This window comes from Puntigrus tetrazona, chromosome 6 (assembly GCF_018831695.1).
Source record: "Puntigrus tetrazona isolate hp1 chromosome 6, ASM1883169v1, whole genome shotgun sequence".
In the NCBI taxonomy this organism is placed as follows: domain Eukaryota; kingdom Metazoa; phylum Chordata; class Actinopteri; order Cypriniformes; family Cyprinidae; genus Puntigrus; species Puntigrus tetrazona.
In genome coordinates, this window is record NC_056704.1 from 16,876,648 (window position 1) to 16,898,038 (window position 21,391).

The following is a 21,391-nucleotide window of genomic DNA, read 5'->3' on the forward strand; positions in this document are numbered from 1 at the left end:
AAGCACTCTCCCGTTCTTCCATCGACCTTTGTACAGTTGTCATGACAACCTGAGCAGGGGACCTCTGCTTCCATGTCATTGCTTGCAGATCCCTTTGGAATTAAGCTCAGCACCAAGGTCCACTGGGTTCTGCTATTACAATACAATTTATTCATCTGCAGATATCAAAACCAAAAGTTGTTTGTGCCTGTACTGAATAAATTATTTTGAGATTTACTTAAATTATGTTTTTGGCAATAGCTGTCATTATTTAAAAACAAAACAAAACAAAACAAAAACTTTTGCTTGCTCCACACTGTTTAGATAAGACATGTATTTCATTCAGTAAGTTTCAATAGTGTCCTTTATTATTAAAACAGATATTGGCATTATTTTGAAATTGGTAATTAGGTCAATGACATTGCACTCTATTTTTATCTTTACAGTATTTATTTTAAAGAAATCTCTGTGATGCGAATATACTTATTCTATAATGAACATGTTTGTATTTATTTACATTTAGTCATTTTGCTTTTTTTTTTTTTTTCCAAAGTGACTTACAAATGGGAAATACATAAGTGATTCATCCTAAAGAGGCAAACAGATAGAGGATCAGCTGCAGGTTCTGTTTAAATAAGTACAAGCTGGAAAGGGAAAAGAGCATATGAAAAGGATCTTTTTATTTTTTCATAAACATAAATTTAGAATGAATTTTAGTAACGTTTGAAGATTGACAAGGATCCTTCCACCAGCCAGGAACAGTGAACGACTACGAACATAATTGAACAGAAAAATGTGTGTGTGTGTGTAATATTATATTCAAATACGTGCAACCAATAACTTTTATGTTTTTTATGACTATTTATGCTCATAAAAATGCTACTTATTTGATCACAAAGAAAAAATATATATAATGTTGTGAAATATTGCAATTTCTGAAATTGGTTTTCCATTTTAATATACTTTAGAATATAATTTATTTCTGTAACACAGTACTGAATTTTCATTAGCTGTTATTCTAGTTTTCAGTGTCACGTGTAATCATTCAGAAATCAGCGAATTCTGAAACACAAGTGAGCATCCCTAATCCCTTCGAAGGGTAGAGCCCTTAAAGTGTCTTCTTTTAAGATTGTCAAGGTAACGTTTGGTCCGTCACTCCTTTCACTGAGAAAGAAATGCACTACAACATTGTGCGTGCCTGCAGCGTTTAGTGCTCATATAGTTGTAGCAAATAATATTACTTCTCATTATTATTATTCTATCGAAATATAAACATCCTACAGTGTTAAATCATATCCAAAAATGTTTTCCATCACATTAATATAAACACAGATTTAATCAGCCTAATTGAAGCCGTAATTCATCCCAACTGATCTCCTAAGGATCACCTGATGACAAACGCATGTTCTCATCGCTGACAGACTTCTGGAAGGGCCTTTCGTGAAGGGATTCGATAGCTTACTTTCATTTGGAACGTCGCTGCAAGTGGCATCCCCTTCCCGAAGTGCCCTTGAAGGAAGCAAAACAGCTGTTTGGAATCCGTCATCATTTTTAGAACCTGTGATACTTTTTTATTTGAATGAAAAGTTCTTTTCTAATAATGAAAGAAATGAAAAGAATGAAAAAATCTTTTCTAATAATAGAAATCTTTTTACTATTACTTTTTATTCATTTACCATATCTTCGCTGATTAAATATATACATCTTTGATGAACATAAATATATATATACATACACACACACACGATATATGACAACATGTATAACATTTATATACAATACAATAATAACAATAGCAGCCAAAACAGAACCTTTTTTTTTATTGTGGATACTCCATGTTATTGAGCTAAAAACATATCAAACTGTATATTGTTAATCTCAGCCAGAATTGCTTTCTCTGGACTGCAGAAGATAGTTAACTTTGTAATTATTAAAAATACAAATGACTTATAAATGTCAATGTGTCTCTGGCGACACGGTTTCCTTGCCGAGCACTGCAATTATCTGTAACGGTGTAGTTAATTTAAAAAATTGGAAATTGAGAATAAATCGGGTTTAAATGTCTGCTGTCAGTTTTCATTTTCATAATTTGCCGTCGATCCAGTCACAAAACAGGAAAAGGTCATCTGAAATATATAGGAAGAAGATGAAAAGGCTCCACTGGTCTCACGTTTTGATATCCAGCTCTATTTGCACAACACAACCGAAGATGCCGGTAGCAGCGCGGCGTCTTTGTCCATGGATTACACTGAGCCCAGAGGTGACACGGAAAGGTGACATAAGGGTGAGAATCTTCATCCTGTGCGGACGGCCGTAGCGCCCCGCTGGCTGAGATGAGTATCAGCTGAAAATCTCTACGGTCGAGGAAAAAGTGTGCTCAGAAGCTGCCGTCGCCTAACATTCATCATCCACCACATTCAGTCCGGAAGAAATATGCCTTTGGAGCTGCCATCTTTCATGGGAGTCACCGTGTGAAGCCACCATTTGTTTTGTGGACATAAAGTTCCTTTAATTCTGCTGAAAGAGTCACAGAGCTGGGAGGCCTGTGGATAAGTACTTCATCCAGCAGGGTGATTTGCCATTGGCGTACGTCATAAACCACAACGTTTACAAGCAACATATGCTGCAGAAATTAATCTCAGGTTCATCAGGTATTCAGGGGTTCGTGCTTAAATTAAAACAAACATTGATCTTGTTAGAAGGGGGTAACTTGTTCGACCAGAGCCGAATGCACAGATGTGATAAATAGCTCAGAGACCAAATATTTTCAGTGGCGCTTCTTCATTTAGGTGAACGCATCTTTCAGCAGAATATAAGGGCACTCATTTTGAAGACTGCAATTAAAAAGACAGCTAATTTAAACCATTTGATAAATTTCTTATAAACTAATATACTCACCAAACCGCCAACATGCAGTAAAATCAGTCAGCATTTTTGAAAAAACAAAAAAACAGCTGTAGACCTTGTTTGCAAATAGAGCGTGCAGCTATGTTCGTCCTTTAGTCTTGAATCCTTTTTCCAATATTGAGAGCAAGACTCTGCCCTTGTATCAGAGCACTCGAGGCATGTGCGGACACGAGCCAGCGTGACAATGAGAGACTTGGCTGCTTCTACATGGCCTGCTGGAATATTGACAACTCTGAGATAGATTGGTATAATGGCGAAATGATTGATTGGCACCTCGTGGAGAGAAAAATGTGCATGTGTTGGGAAGAGAGAGATCTAAAGCTGAAGATGAAATTTCTGCACCACTAGCGTTACCAAACTGAATTGAAAACATGATGACTGTTTTCAATCTGGTTTCCTGAACGCTTTCTGTCATTCATTGTTCAGTTAACAGATAGCCCCGCCTCTCAAAAAATACTTTTTTTTTTTTTTTTTTTTTTTATAAAAACCTCAGCTCAGTGGTACTCAGCTATATGTCAATGTGATGTTTGATGAATGCAGTCACTGAATATTAAACAGAATCATTTATCTTCACTAGGGTTGGTTACATATAACTGAAATGCATTTAAATTAGTGAACCATAATCTGTGACATGATTGCCAGGGAAGCAAAAAAAAATACAGCCAACAATACATTTTATGGGTCAGAATCACTAGGATATAAGTTAAGATCATGTTCCATTAAGATATTTTGTAAATTGATTTTTGACAACTTTAAAGGCACTTTTCTCAATATTTAGATTTTCTGCACCCTCAGATTCCAGATTTTTAAATAACAGGGCCAATATTGTCCTATCCTAACAAACTACATTAATGCTTATTTAATCAACTTTCAGATGTAGTATAAATCTCAATTTAAGATAAAAAATCAACCATTATGATTGGTTTAGTGCTCCAGAGTCTCACATACACGCATATATATACACACACACACACACATTTATATATATATATATATATAGTGAGAATACTGTAGATCAAATGATTCCCATGATCAGGTACTGGTAATGAAATGATGATGAATGAAACATCAGTTTGACCGTACTGTGACCTGATGTACTTCAGACATTTGTGATTGGTTATTTGATTGCTTTAAAATTCAATGTCACCATCTGGGCAACAAGATAGTCCTCAAAATACACTTCCAACATTAGCATTCAATAATCGTATTCATGTCACTGACAAAATGGTGAATTGACAGGGAATTTCAATCACTGTGGTTGTCAGATTACCTGTAAAGGTCAAAAGTGGCAGTCACAATATAGAAGTGAGGAATATATCTTCATAAAATGCATATAAAATGAATTGGTAAGAGTATGAGGAAAAAGCTTCTGTATGCATTCATAAAAGCTGCTATTCTTTACCTTTGAAGCAGATCGTGAGTTTTTGCTCTTTATGTGAAGCGTATCAGCAGGCTAAAAAGTTAACAGTAAATCTATAGCGAGACTATCAAGCCATTTGATATAAATATATTCAGCTATCCAAAAGGAAACATTTACTGGAACAGTGGGAAGTTTCCAAAAGCAGACAGAGTTTATATCTTACACCTCTTGGGACCTCGTTCTCTTGAAGGGAATGTTTTACAGGCATTACAACCAAGCACAGATCTCCTGGGATTCCTGCACAGGCAAATATCACTTTGCCTCATCCACATTTTTTCATTGCATAAAAAGATGGAAATATGCACAATGCCCTGATTTCCAAATGCACTTGTGAGTGGTCGTATGTTACACACTGAGAACAGAATGTATGAAATAAGTAGGCCTCAAACAAAACAACATATCTTTGTCTGAACTACTACTGTTCTTACTAAAATACAGCAAGTCAATTTTTAACAAAAAATATTAGCCTCAACTATGGAATGTTTATCTTGATAGGAGATTGTTCTTATTTTTAGGGAAAAATCAAGTCAATGTCAAACTCAATGTCAATGCATTTGGACTACAGCATATGCTCTGAAGAGACTGTTCTTCTATGCTTTCCATAGTAAAAAATTGCCGAACTACTATATGCTAACCTTGTAAGTAACATGCATTGAAGTGTGGCTGTGTCAGAAAATACACTATATTGCCAGAAGTATTCGCTCACCTGCCTTGACTTGCATATGAAATTATTTGACATACCATTACTAATCCATAGGGTTCAATATAATGTTGGTCCACCCTTTGCGGTTATAACAGCTTCAACTCTTCTGGGAAGGCTGTCCACAAGGTTTAGGAGTGTGTTTATAGGAATCTTTGACCATTCTTCCAGAAGCACATTTGTGAGGTCACACAACGATGTTGGACCGGCTCTCAGTCTCCGCTCTAATTTATCCCAAAGGTGTTCAATCGGGTTGAGGTCAAGACTGTGCAGGTCAGTCAAGTTCATCCACACCAGACTCTGTCATCCATGTCTTTATGGACCTTGCTTTGTGCACTGGTTCACAGTCATGTTGAAAAGGAAGGGGCCAGCTTTAAACTGTTCCCAAGTTGAGAGCATGGAATTGTCCAAAATGTCTTGGTATGCTGAAGCATTCAGAGTTCCTTTCACTGGAACTAAGGGGCCAGGCCCAGCTCCTAAAAAAAAAAAAAAAAAAAAAAACCCACACCATAATCCCCCCTCCACCAAACTTTACACTTGGCCCAATGCAGTCAGACATGTAACGTTCTCCTAGCAACCGCCAAGACCAGACTCGTCCATCACATTGTCAGATGGAGAAGCGCGATTTGTCACTCCATAGAATGCGTTCCCAAACGCTTCCACATTCTTAATAAGAATAGTAATAATAATAATACAGCTGACAGTTGACTGTGCAATATTTAGGAGTCAGGAAATTTCATGACTGGATTTGTTGCATAGCTGGCATCCTATCACAGTTCCACGCTGGAATTCACTGAGCTCCTGAGAGCGACCTATTCTTTCACAAATGTTTGTAAAAACAGTCTGCATGCCTGGGTGCTTGACTTAAAGTGATTGGAACACCTGATTCTGATTATTCAGATGGGTGACACCTTGTTTCTTTTGCAACATCTCTGTGCAATAAAATGTGCTCAGAAACATAAGCAAAAATCACTCTATCCTTATAGTGTCTATGAACTGTGTATAAACAGATTTTTGTTTTCATATTATTTACACTGCGAATATTGTTACCTAGACTCTTCTTTATCAGTTCTTTACACAGCTTCTCACAGCTATTTTTATCTTCTGTGGCTGCAGCAAATTAGTTGCTTGTGAATTTGTCTCTTTGCAGTCACCTCCTGATTTCACAGTGTGGCCAGATATGTGCTTTAACAGTGTCTGCTGGCTGTCCTCCTCATCAGCTTCACCTTCCCCTGAAAAAAAACCCCCTACATCTGCTAATTACGCACATAAAAGTACTGCACTGAAAACGAACTCATGCAATGCACATCTCCAACTCATCTAACACATGCACCTGCTACTATAAACAGAAACAGTCACATTATTTCACGTTTATTAACATATTGCCTTCAAAAAATCAAAGGGAGCTATAGAGAAGTAAACACATTGAATATAATTAAATGACTTTCAGAGGGATGGAAATTAGTACCAGTATTTTTTTTTTCTTTCAGTAATTGTGGAAATATTTCTTTATTTATGGTAAATTTAAGCCCCGTTCACACCAAGCATAATAATGAAAGGTATTGTCCTAAAAAATATTTTTAATATTAATGAATAGCAGAGTCCACAACACAACGATAAGAACGATTTACAGAACGATTTTTTCCAGCTGATCAACGATAAAACATTGACGGCCAATCAGAATCCATCCTGTTCTCACAAGCTGGAGAATTTAAAGTGTCAGATGCGTGTGCATTGAGAATAGACAGATGTTGTTTGCTGGTGTGGACGCTAATATCATTAACTTTATCGTTGTCATGCTTGCTGTGAACAGGCCTTAACAGTCTAAAAGACATTAAAACAAGATATCTGTTTAAATGCATATTAGTATTATTATTGTGAATATTGAAAGGTTATTTGAAAACGCTGCATACTGGTCAAAAGATTTGTTGTTTAGGTTTTTGAAGGAAGACAAAAACTTGCTCACGCAAGACTGTATTTATTTGAAGAATTCAAGCAAAAAAAAATATTATGAAATGTCATTGCTATTTTAAAGAAAATGTTTTCTATAGAAATTTTTTAAACTGTATAAAAATATTTAATCCTGTGACGGTCTTGGTGGCACATGATCCATCACTCGTCATTCTAATGGTGAATATTTTCTTTTCAATTATTATTTGTTCTCCATTTATAAAAAAAATAAAATAATAATATTGAAACAATTTTTTCAACTTTTTTTTAATATTAATTTTAATTCAATTCAAATTGATTTTATTTTGTGAAAATGTGGTAATTTTGTCCCCATAATTCTTTGATTATTAAATTAATACTTCTTTTTAAACTAGTAAATAGTATAGTCAAATCTTTCAAATATCCAACATTGAATATGCCTACTGTATAACGTGTTCTTGTATTGAATTTTGGTCTTTTGTTTGTTGTGTATTTAAATGCCCTCACTGAGCCGATTCTAAAATTGATCGATGGAATCGTTTTTATATGACTGGCAGTGACAGCAATCAGAGACTATAAGGAGAATGTTTTGTTTCACCTCAGGTGTGTCTTCTTAACCGATTCTGAGGTGTGTGTTTGTTTTTCATCTAGCAGTGCCTTTTTAAACTAGCAGTGTTGCAATGTCGCCATGTAACAGCGTCCACCACCAGTGGCAAGAAATTGATTCCTTCAATCTAACCTGAATTTTGGGATTCTCATTACACCAAATGGAACAAAAAGAAAAATGAAATGAGACAAGCTGTCAGATATTTTATTTGACTGTCAACTCTTCCCTGTGGTCCTAATCTCATACAGCACTGTACCAATTACCTCACATGGAGGAAAAGAGAACATTGAAAATGATGGCGGTGTCTTGGACTTTGGAGGTCTAGGATTGACTGAACTGTTTAACATTTCATTTCTGCTGCCTATATTCATCAGCGTGTTTATTCATCAGAGTTCATCACCCCCCTGTTTTTACATGTCATACCATTTCATTCAGCTATAGATTCATCGACCGGCCGAGAGTATCTTAGATATGTAAACACATGCACGGTTTGTGTACATAAATCAAGCTACTGTAGGAAGAACAATCACCATGTGCAAAAGGAAAAATATTCAATACCCTCTCTCTGCTTACAAGCTCATATGCACCTCATCCAGACGTCTCATCCATCTTTGAAACAATAGAACCCTCTCAAAGGCTGCTGCTCGTCCCAGGTGGATAATTGACAGATTGGCTGTCTATACTAGGTATAAAAAGTCAACATCCTCGAGCTGACAGAACAGTTCTGAGGAGAGAAAATCTATATTTATTTTGGTCGCACGATTCTTTCTATTGATCTGTCTTTAACGAATGGTAAGCTGCATTAATCAAAAGCAAGATATGGTTGACATCATGTGATTGAGACATTATGACATGATTGTTATTTACATCATTAGATTCCTCAAATATCTTCTTTGACTCGTTCTTCGAAATTGGAGAACGTGAGGCCCCATTTAAGCCATTTATTTAGCCTCGCGTTGTGTTTTGTCGTACAGTGAATGTCAGTGGGGTCCAAAACAACACACTCCGATGCATTCCAGCGATGTTTGATTGTATTAAAAAACTCAATGTTTTTAAGATGTTGACAAGTTTGGAATTACATAAGTGAGGAAATGATAGAATTCAAATTTTTGGGCGAATATGCCATTATTAGGTAATCTTCTGTTTGCAAATAGCTGACATTTTGACGTATGTTTGTTCTAGTGCAGCATTTTCTGAAAAGCTTAAAGAAAGCAATTAGTTTGATGGTTGTTTTTTTTTTTTTTTTACCCATCAGCAAAATGACCTTTTGTGTCTTTGTTTAGGGATGCTATACCATATTTATGCTACAACGAAAGCCTGACTTTAAATGTTTAGCAATTAGCCCGCTGCATTCCTTCACCTCAAAGATATGCTTCAGTATCATCTTGTTTTTGCGTGTGGATTGTTTAGCTCTCTGGGGGCATTCTTTACTGAAACAGGATTTAGTAAATGTACATTTGGGAATTTCCACAAACATTTATCTGGTTAGACATTAGTGCAAAAAATATTCATACGAAACGACAGATATACTGAGCCTAGGGGGATCATTTAATAAATTAGAGCTAGGATGTAAACTGAATACTGAATTAATTGCATTGGGATGTAAATGGTGCATTGGTATTTATTTTGTCCCTTGTTTACCATATTGGATGTCAAAGTAGATCCATTATGAATATTTGAATTGTTTGTAGTTCATGAAATTAGTTACGTCATTTGTGTTTGTTTTATGATATTAAGTACTTGGGCACTTAAGTAAATTATTTTTTTCATTGTGTAAGAGAATATTACACAAAGTGGCATGTACTTTAAACCATCGCATTATTTATTATCTTATCACTACGTTTGAAATTTTCGTATTTGTACACTTTGCGGTTGATGTTCAGACATTTTTACGTTTGTTGAAAAGTCTCCACATTTTTATTTATTTATGTTTTGACCACAGTATATATAGACGCACATAAATGTGTATGTATACGTACGGACCCTCATTCCCTTAGGTTGGGTGAAGTTTTCACATGACAAAAGCAATGGAAAGTACTTGCCAGTGAAAAATAGAAATGGTTTAGAGCCATTGCTTCCAAGCCATTAAAGGAGGCACGCTGCAATCTCCCGCAATCATCTGTGCTATTTCTCTTGATATTCTGGCTATGCTGGTGACGGGTCACAGGAGAGTAGGTGTGTGATACAGTCTGTAGCTAACTCTCCAGAGACTCCGAAAATCTTCCTCTGATAGTGCTGGCACGCTGTGTGCCATATGATTGCTAGCGTGCTATCGGGGTGAGTTGGGTATAGTCTCTATCAGAAATGGCTGCTTTCCAATTTTGGCTAATTTGGATTATGTTTTACATCATTTTAAGTTGAAAGCGCATGTTACATCTGGATTAACGGTAAATTCGAAACAAGAATTTTCACTCTGGCCAGCGTAACACTGTACTTCCTTACATCAGAGAATAGAACCCTCTGACATGCACAAAGAAACATGAAAGTGCATAAAGATAATGTAAGTATGAGACCAAGTCTTTGTTATTGCACTTTGTACGTGCACAAGATTCATTTTTCATGCCCGCTGTTCTGACTTGAGGGTCCTTGAGAATCTCCAGAAATCAGAATTTTGAGTCTCAAACTTAGTTATTTACACACAGACATTATTTTGACAATGAAACATTTATATGGCAAATGAGACAGATTAAGTATTAAAACCCTTTAAACAAGGATGGGTGAATCTTATCTACATAAAACAACAACAACGACAAAAAAACAGGTCGCATGACCTCAAAAACAAAGGAAAAATAAAATCATTTTTTTTTTAGTTTCTTTTTTCCCAGCCCACTCTGATTCATTTTATATGTATCTTTTTTTTTGGTGATATACATTTCTAAAATTTATATTTTTTGCAATGCAGTAATGAAATTTCTTAACAGCTAGAATTTTTTTTGGGTGCAAATATGACCTAGACATGTTATTGGCTGGATTTATGAGATTTACCCATATATGCATTTGAGTTTCTGTGTTTTCCTACAAAATCATAAATATTCAAGGACTTCTTTTGAGAGAGAGAAAAAAAAATAATCCCGGACATTGTCATGATTAAGGCTTGCTTGTTCTTAAACACCTCAGCAGGGCATAAATCCACACTCCCCAAAGTGCTCATTTAAGAGCCCATAAATTTTACATTTTCTCTGTCTAAACCGGTTACCACAGGATTCACGCTGTGTGAGGCAAAACACAAAGCGATATTATCAAGTATTTTTACCCTACTAATTATTCTGCCTGTTATGCTTTATGGTACTTCAAGCTTAGAGTCACATACACAAGTGTGCTGAATGATTTCTTTTAATGTAAAATGCAAGTGTCTTAAATCGCACCTTCCGCACCAAATGGATATAGCATAGCGCCACCACGTCCCAAACCGCTATGTATTTATAAAGCAAGTGTTATAATAGCAGATAAATTTCAAGGCATCTGTTTGTCGCTGTGAGCTCCTTGAGTGAAAACAACTCTACGTGTGATCCTGTTTTCATCAAAAGCTAGCAGGGCAACAAAACGAGATGAGAGGAGAAAGAGTACCTTCAGATGTGCCTAGACCACCTGAGGTGTCACCGATATCTCTCAACTTGTGCAAATCACCTAATGAAGACAGCTTTTGAAAGATACAGCTTCTTTCAGATAATTAAATAATAAAAACAACTCTCGCACAACCCATTCAACCAAGCAAAAAAGCAATGTTTTCACGTGGCTTGAGGGGGATGAAAGGTTGAAGGGTCTTATTCTGTAATGGAAGGCCTTTTGCTTTAGAAACCAATCCGTAGGCCCCTGGAGGAATATCATGCAAAAATAGTTCGCCTTCCCAAATTATTGTCAGCGTTTTTTTTTTTTTTTTTTAGTCATTGCATAGATTTCAAGTGATCTTTGAACTTCTTTTTATGCCTATTCTGCTCTTTTTGCCCTTGGAATGCCGATAGGTTAAGGAGGAAGTAGGATGGCCTGTTCGATTTTGTTGTTTTATTTTTTCCCAAAGTGAATGTAGCACTTCGGTCTCCAGTGAAACACTATCAAAGAACACAAAAAAATCAAATCAAAAAGAAGCGGAAGAGAAATATTTCTTGCCGCTAGAAACACTCATCTGAAGTTGGGGATACAACTGCTAATTTAGGTCCTCCTGACAGGAAAAAGTAAGCGCTCTTCAAAGCCAGCCTGGAAGTCTTTGTCTGCTTTAGCGTCAACATTCCAGCATGTTTCTCCAAGGGAGAAGAAATAATTGGCTGCATTGTGCGAGGTATATGTGTCAGGTCTGATAAGCGATACAGCGATGATGTACATGAAGACATGAAAGAGACATGGAAGAAGACTCTCTTTTGAACCTTCAATGTGTTGATAAAGTATGCATCCATATTTAATGTCTTGATTTGAGATATTGCAGAAATGTGGGTGAGGAATCTAGTTTTTCAGACGCCTACACCTGCAACTTTTTTCCCCTGGTGGCTGTCCCTGTTTGCGAGATGTGATTTGTGTGCTTTCCTCTGTTAACGTTTCTATTATGCTAATTAACTGTGGTTTAACACTTCTAAGGAGACTTCAAAGCTCAAGGTACGGAAAGTTCTGACAAAAGAAAGTGGCAGGTTGCATTATTTTAATCCCTACAGGCCACTTTTTTTAGTCCTAAAGGTTTTTTTTTTTTTTTTTTTTTTTTTACATTTTGAACTTTTTTTTCTGCAGAGAAACTATTTATTTTTCTATTTAAGAGAGAGATGTTAGTGTGACAATGAAACATGTTTGTAAGAGTTAGTGACATCCTGCAACAAGAAAAAAAAAGGTTAGAATCTACTTGTTCACGTCTCTTATTTATGAAAATTTGACATCTCTGGATTATGATTTAAAGATGTATTATTAAATGCAGACAACTAACAATTAAACACACATTCTACATTTAACTCTTGGTGTTTGTGCACTACAAAAAGATCATTAAAAGAAAAATCTTACAAGATGTCCAATAATCATCAATCAGCTTTAAACAGTAGATATACTACTAAAAATAGGTTTTGTATGTCAAAAATTTGTTAAAACATTCTTATTATAAACTTTTTTTAAAAATCTGGACAACTTGATATCTTGATATCTAACATGTTAGAAACAGAAAGTGTAACCCTGAAACTAAATTCAGACCGGGTTGAAAACGTATATTTAAAAACGTAAATGAAATTATACATGTATAATGTCTTTAACTTTGTGTGATATTTATTTTATGCACTGCACAATGAGAGGATATTATACACACACACACACACACACACACACACAAACAAACACAAAAATTGCAGACATGGCTATAATATAATTGTAACAGTCATCGATCCATTGCATCTTATATTGCATCTTTATTAATTATCAAATAATTGCTACTGCTTTTTTGTATGCCAAAAATGGATTGATATGTTAAAATGCACTACATATGCCGTAAAATGAAATGCCGTACATATAGTTTTTTCAATTGAAGTTAAAATATAGGGAAAATGATATAGTCTGAACTCAACTCAACTTGAACTAATGTGTTAGAAATAGAAAGTGTAGGCCTGAAACTGAATTCAGACAGGGTAAAAAAACAACAATCTCACACTAGAGTGTTAGAGAAGGTATTGGCCATAGATTATTAATTCAGAATTTAGCAACAGATAATGAGAATTTTGGGCATGTTTAGGAGCACAGAGCTCTCTTATTGATCCAGTATCCTGACATAGCCTCATACCTACAAACAATATACCCAGCGAGCTCCGGAGCATGTCACACAGAAAAGGAGGAATGGGCACTCGGCGCGTTCTGCAGTGACAGCTCAGAGTAGTTTTAATAGGCTGATAAAATGCTGACTTGAGCACACAAAGAAGCTGCGGTGGTTTCGCAGTGCTAGCCTGACTGATGGAAACTGGTCTCTGTCACAGGTTTTATCATCTGATATGTTCCTTCGCCACATTTTTACGTTTCTGAGAGATAATGAGGAGCAGGCTGAACCTACCTTGGCCTTATTCCCGCTTTCTTGAAACCGATACAAATGAGGTTTAGTCATTGAAAGTTGAAGTAAACACTGGTGACTTTTACACTACGCAGGTTGTAATTGTGTTTGTTGAGATGCTATGTTTAGTGTGCTAATTGAAATTTTATTTAAAGTGTCACTCATTTTCTCTCCTGACCATACTGCTTTGAAACCTCTGCGAGGAAGTGAACTCCAGAGAGCTTTCGTCTGTAACGATAAACGGATCTAGCTGCTAATTAAGCCGTTTTCAAACAATTTGATATCCTCAGGAGAGACTGTCAACTATACATTTCACGTTCAGCCATTTGCAATACCTCCAGGACATGAGCATAGCTGTCAGTTTACGTCCACCATAATGACTGTAATCACGCCATGTTGTTGAGAACCAATCTTTCTTTCTGTCTCCTTCCACCATCTTCAAAAAGAGTGTTTTTTTTTTTTTTTTTTTATGCCTGGAAGCCCTTCTTCAGCTAAACGTGACTTTTTGTATTACAGCACTTTTTAATCACTTTCACTTGTTTAATTTCCAAAACTCAAAGTAAGCAAAATTGATTTTAGTTGAGGTTCTTCTTTATATATATACACCTCTTTGAGTCTGTATATATCTCTTTGAGTGTATACACATACACACAACGTTTTTGTCATTTACGGGGACTCTCCATTGGCGTAATGGTTTTTATACTGTTCTAACTATATGTGCTATTGCTCTACACCAACCTTACCCCTTACAGGAAACTTTAGCAATTTTAGATTGAAAAAAACCCCACCATTTAGTATAGTTAAAAGCCTTTTGAATTACAGGAACATAGGCAGTGACCTCATAAACCGCCTTCAAATACCTCTGTCATACCCATAAACAAATAAAATCAATAATACTAAAATACTCATAAAATATTGAAATAACTTAAAATGCAATTTATTTCTGTGATGTCAAATCTGAATTTTGATGACACATGATCCTTAACAAACCATTCTAATACGCTGTTCCGTTGCTCAATAAATATTTATTACTACTAATAATTATCAATGTAGAAAATAGATCAGTAATTGGTTCAATGGAAAAAAAAAATGTCAGGGTTTTTTTGATAACAGCTATTGTTTATTTATATTTATATAATGTGTGTGTGTGTGTGTGTGTGTGTGTGTGTGTGTAAAATTATATATTATTTAAAACTAATTAAAATAAGATTTATTTATTTATTATTTTATTTGATTATTTTTTAAAGAAATGAATACTTCTATCTAGCAAGGATACATGAAATATTTATATTTCTTGTAATAAATAATCAAGTAGGTAAATATTAAACGTGCAAAATATTACAGTAGGCTTCCGATTAATGGTGTTACTGTGCGCAAGCATGTAAACTCTGGAATAACACACTCCACTGTTACCCGTTCAGCTAATTGATTATGATTTGTGACAGAAGGCAGCGCTGTCATTGCAGCGTGATTGTGAAGAGTGTTGACGTGTTCTGCCATTTGCTTTTAGAGCCGGTTACAGAACATTCAAACCTTTAGCACTCTACTGCTTTCCTCCAGCTTTCAGGCATCCGTCAGGAGCCGCTCATTAGGGGGCTTGCCTGACTACTGTCAGCCCGCAAGTCTCTCTCGTGTAGTTGAGCAGCCGTCACACCATCACCATCCTCCCACCTTCGTCCCCTCATTGCTATCTTTCCTATCTGCACCAGGCTTGTTAAACAGAGCCCCACATTAGTCCGGCTTCTCCCTCCGTAGAGGCTCGCAGGCCTGTCAGCCCCGAGGTTTAGTTAATCACTCAGTGAGATCAGCCCTGCGCTCGGGCCCCGGACGCTAATAGAGCGACGAGTGAGACTCAAACACAACATGAGGGCCTCGTTAGCACAGCAGGTATTTAAGGAAACACTCCGTTTCAAATGAAAGGATAATTTGTCTTCGCGCACAACCACGGGGCCCTTTTTGAGGGATGGCTATGCGTCGTCAGCACCAGTGGCGTTGGGAGGCTGTAGGCTGGCACCGTTGACACCATCAATTTGACGTTTAATAAATATTTCTGTGGAATAGCTGTATATTTTATCCCCAAATACACAAGTCATTTTGTAGCGTTAAGGGATTTTTGCTGACTGCCCTTCTTTTTTTTTTTTTTTTTTTGATACTCGATAGTGATAAAATATACAGTAACTTCTCCCTGCAGTCCAATGTTGGTCCAATTAACCCTTTTAAACAGGTTCTATTAACTAATCCAATGATATTTTTTTCTCAGTACACAATTATTATTTGATTTAGTATTTTACATGAACAACACTTTAAAAATCTAAATATTAATAAGAATTTAAGGGTAATGTATACAGTATTGAGCTACATTAGCATTTTGTTTCGAGGTAGAAACTCAGTAGTGCTAAAAAAATCACTTTTTTATAATTTAGTAGTGTTATTGAAATTCAATGGAACTTGCTATTATGACTTCAATTATATATTGAATATCTTCAATTACGTAATGTGTGTGTGTTTACTGTGTATATTTCTTATAAATACATGTACATATTTAAGATTTTTTTATATTTTATTAAATATATTATCTGTAATATAAATCATGCAAATAAAAATATATACGTACATATACGTGTAATATTTTACAAATATATACTCTTTGTGTACACACACACACACACACACACACAGAAATATATAAATATATACATATATATATATTTAACCGCTATTAAACGTTTGACAGCAACAATATATACATATGTGTATGTGTGTATAATTATACATATTGTGCTATTACAAATACATTTCCAGATTATGATTTCTTTCTTTCTCACTTTCTTTTTCTGGCTTGCTTTCTTTTAAGGTGGATGCTCAATCGTTATAAATATAGTGCTGTATGTGTTATATATATATATATATATATATATATATATATATATATATATATATATATATATATATATATATATATATATATATATATAGCTAAATGTTACTTCTCCCTACAGTCCAATATTAATTCAAATTATAGTGCTATTAATTCAAATTATAGCGATCAATGCAATTCAAACAGGTCATCAAAACTAACTCACATGTTTGCATTGCAAAATCAATACACCTAGATTAGAAATCAAAGCAGAAAGTTGAGAAAAAAGGGAATTCCAAAAAAAATAAATAAATAAAAAAAAAAATCAGCTCTCGAGCTCCTTATGTATTGCTCTCCAGTAGAAGATGCCACAAACACACTCTTTTATCTATTAATAAAGAGCCAAAAGCCGAACACATTTAAATGCGCATTGCTCTAAAAAAAGAAAATGTGTTCCCTACAGGCAGAATGGTCCCCCAGGTGGGGTCTCAGTGCTCTCGGGTGTTTGTTATTATGCCATATTATTAGAAAGAGCATCACGGTGTTAAAATGTCGTATATGTGCCATAATGAACTATTCCCGACTTCCCTCGCTGTTTCTCGGGCATTAATCCACCAGCTCTGTCACGGCAGCACCGGTCCCTTCTCTCATTAGTGCTGGCAGGTATCAGAATGCAAATAATGAGGAACTGCCCGCCAGTCAAACTACATATATATGAGAGCGAAAGAAGGGGATTGGGAGTCCAGGAAGTGCCAAGAGTGAAAAGCAATCATAAATGAGAAAATGCCCAGGAGAGCACTCCTACATGCGCTAACTGCAGGGGAGCACGGTGACAAGTCACACACCTTCATTTTGGCTGGAAACGGTGCCGACTTTCCTTTCAGCGCAATGTGCCAATCAGCGTATAATGTCACTCTCGTCGATGATCTGAATTAGATGGGGACAAAAGACTGGAGAACGGTTTCTGTCAATAACGTTCTCCGCTCATCCTCAGAATTCCCTTTTATTTTGTGTACTGTATGGAGAAACGATGACATGCAATACAAACAATTATTTTTCCACCCTGTTGATTTCGTCTGACAGATTCTCTAGGGAGGGAAAAAGGCAATTTTCTGTATTTTCAAGGATGTCGCTGCATGGCATCAGGGTGTCTCTGTTGGACGATTCTGCGTAAAATCACTGCAATTATCGCAGGTGGAACGTACAGCTTAACCGATGAGCAGCTATACTACGTATGCATCATGAATCCGAGGTTTTGACTAACTTAGTGCAATGAAGCTTCAAAGCAAATTACAAAGTACATCAAACTCCTTTTTTCCTCTCAAATTAAATGTTTCTTGGCTCCGGATGACATCCATAAAACTGGCAAAGTGCAGAGCGCTGCGCTGAAATGAATTAGATACCAAGACGTTTTCAAATTATTATTACTTTCAGAATGTGATACACAATATATAAGCTTTATTATTGCAGTACACATAAACCTTAAAGCTGCAAAGTTAAAAATGTCGCAGGGAAGGGTCTGGATACAAATGAGGTCTGTGCATAATTCCTCACGCTCCTAAAAAAGTTAATGGGGATTGTCCTGTTTAATTGCCTTCTGTGCAAACTGGTGCATGTTGTACAGAAAGGAACCGATCTGACAGGAAAACGAGAGTTGCACTAATTACTTCTGAAGCACTTTAAAACTAGTGGTCTGAAAGGGTAGGGTTTTTTTTTTCTTTTAAACTTTTTTTTTATTAAAAGAAAATTCAGGTTGGCTACTTAAAAGGCACACAGTTTGTTTTGTTTTTTTTTAATCCAAAACATCTTAAATTGCGTTCAAAGCTTTTACAGGTTTATTGAGGACAAAATGTTGGAGTGGAGTAACCGTTTAAAATGCTTTTAAAGATGGATTCGTTTCTTCAGAACATGCAGCGCATGGTTTGCTTGTGGATTACTGAGATGTTTTTATCGTTCTGATGGCACCCATTCACTCTAGAGCAAACCTTTGATAAATAAGTGACCGGAGACAATTTTTCATAGATTTGGGGAGGTTTGAGTCAGTTGCTCCATCCATCTGCCTTATGAATTGCATATTGCCTGTTCACACATGAATTCTCAAACTGTGCTGACATAGGGAGAAGTGAAGTCTACATAAGGAGAAAGTCACGTCTTGTTTGCGTTTCAATCCATCGCTCGTTCTTGTTGAATGTGTCTTGGAAGACATTTACACTAGGTCTTTTCATCATCCGACGAAACTACCGGAACGGCAAAAGAGCACAAAGTGTAAACAAATACCCCTATGTTTTCCCATTATTATGACTCTGTCACATAGATGAGCACTCCCTTCAGCATGTTAAACAGAGTATACTAGGCAGACTTAGTTATTCATTTAGATCAATTAGTTACAGTACAGAACCTAATTGTCAGAAAGTGTTTATTGATATATATATTGTAGGGCTGCAGATCAATGCGAAAAACTCTTAATTTTCAACATGCCTGAGCGATTTTTCTCCAGAGCCTATATCACCACCATTAGCCACATCTGAATGCCCTGCTTCCAGTTCATTAAATATGCTGAAACGGTTTCAGCGCTGGGCCAAATCCGTGTCTTTCTTGATCCAAATGGAGCTGATGAGCTTTGATTGAAACTTGGATAATTCCAGCGAGACACGCATTTATTTTTGGCGTGTAAAATCATTACTTTTTATGAGGCCCTTTTCACAATTACATACTCTCGATGTTAATATAACTTTCAAACAGAATTGCTTCTTTATGTGCTCAGATGCTTGTAGTCCATTAATTTACTTTTATTGCCACTAAATTAGTTTCACTTACCCCCTCAGGCAGCAAAATGTAATGTGCATAAATATAATTTATGCCCCTAAACATTTGCACTACAAATATGCGGCTCACACAAATGTCAATTACCTGCCATGTGCAGCCAGCGCACTCTCGTATAAAACGGATGCACTTTAGACCATTTCGAGTTAAAGGGGAGTTATTCTCGTTAGAAACGACCCCACGCTGCTAGGGCACCTTGTGCTAGATAAGATAAAGTTACACACGAAACGATTTTCTTGGAGATTTTATTTTTTGTGTTACAGTGTCACCTTCACCTAAAAAAAAAAAAAAAAAAAAAAAAGAAACGTTCCTACGCTATTGCACTTTCATATTATCTTTTAGTGCAACCATTACATTTATATGGGAGAACATATTCCTTTCAGATAGGCTGGGGTTCAGTAAGGAGATGGTGTCACTTTGGGAGTTTTTCTTGATTGTGCTTGTGTGATGAACTATGAAGAACACAGAATGAGGTTGCAAAAATTGCTCTTCTGGGGAACATTGAGTTTTCAATAGAAGGAGTAAAAACAAACAGTATAGACAGTTCACGGATCGCAGATGTTGTAGAATGTAATAGGGTTGATAGAGAAGTTGTATATTCAGGGATTTTTTAATAAAATGCATTTTTGTTTTTTTTTGTTTATGTAGTAGGCTATTTGACTGTTGCAAATAACAGCATAAAGCCATATACATCAAAATAAATCCTTTTGCAGATTTTTTTTTTTTTTTTTTTTTTTTGCTATTTTTGTGAATAGACAGTGCATTCCCAGGAGACCATATATATTATGCACTTTAATAATACCTATGAAATAATGAACCTTCTATTAGCTGAATTTAGTCTTCGTAATTGCAGCTGTAAGTGCTTGAATAGTAATTGTAGGTGGTGATTATTGTGCCATTTTGAGGGCAGCTTTTCTTACTTAGTAATTGTGAATTTAACACCAATTTGCTTTAGAAGTGATGCAGCAAGACTGACCCTTTGTTCTGACCCCTTTATAAATGCGCTCATATAAACAGCTCTAATGAAAGTCGGAAATAGTAAAAGTTGCAAATAACAATTCCTGCTTGTTGTACAAAGAGCACGCAAGGAAAAAACATTTAAAGGGCTAGTTTACTCCAATATTTATTCACGTTTGTGTCATTTCAAACCAAACTTACTTTCTTTTGTGAAACACAAAAGGGAGATTATAAAATGTACTGGCTGGTTTTTGTAATTTTAATAAGAAAAGAAATCTAATGAAAAAAAATCACCATAAAAGTGTGATAAAATCGGTCCATGATTCACTTTTTCCGAAGTCTTCCGACTATAACTCTTAGTGAGAAAAATACCGAAATGTAAGTCGTTATTCACGGATAATCTTCCACCCTGGTGGGCTGTAAAACATTGTGATCAGAACATTAAGCTTAGCTCTCATTCACTGTAATTGCCTCGGAACATTATTCAAACTTTCTCCTTTTGTGCAACATGAACAAAAAAAAAAGTAAAAAAAGTAAAAAAAGTAATACAGGTTTTCAAAGACATTGCGACATTGATTAAATAGTGACAGAATTGTCAGCTGTGGGTGAACTAATCCTTTAAGAATGAATGAAATTACAGAATCGGGAGTCGTTGCTTTTTATGAACATCATTCTAAGTAATCAAGAATGCCATTGATTAGATTCCCATTGAAATTGAAAGCCACAACTGGTAACGCCAGCCTGAAACACACAAACCACACACCTTTTTTTAATACGAAACCCAATTATTGTGGCACACTTGTGTACGGATGCTGTGTCCTGATCAAGCAAAATCTCCAGGAGGTCAGAAGACTGCATGAGAAACATCGAAGAAAATTATCTCGGTTGTCTCCCATCTAACATGCACTTGTTTACTGTAAATGTATTTGGCTAAGCGGAAACCGTTCTCCTGTCATTGAATTGGAACCGGATATGCTGAAAACAAGTCTCTCCAGATGTGCCTGATGTGCAGTACGTTCTGTTTGTTTATCACCGAGATTCAGTAATCATATCTGTGAACTGCCTTCCTGATAACTGCTTTCCGTAACGCTCATTAGCTTGGTCCCTTCTGTCACCCCTTTAAATGGATGTTTTTGCTGGGCCTCTTTCTTGAGACATATCGCATCTGACTAATCAATAACTCATTTAACTCTTGGTTATCTCTGACT

The 21,391-nt window shown here is 36.0% G+C and overlaps 1 long non-coding RNA gene across 1 annotated transcript in view; it reads left to right on the forward strand.

Moving 5' to 3' along the window:
• LOC122346379 overlaps positions 1–21,391 on the forward strand; it is a 123,303-nt gene that overhangs the window by 38,259 nt on the left and 63,653 nt on the right. The window lies entirely within an intron of this gene.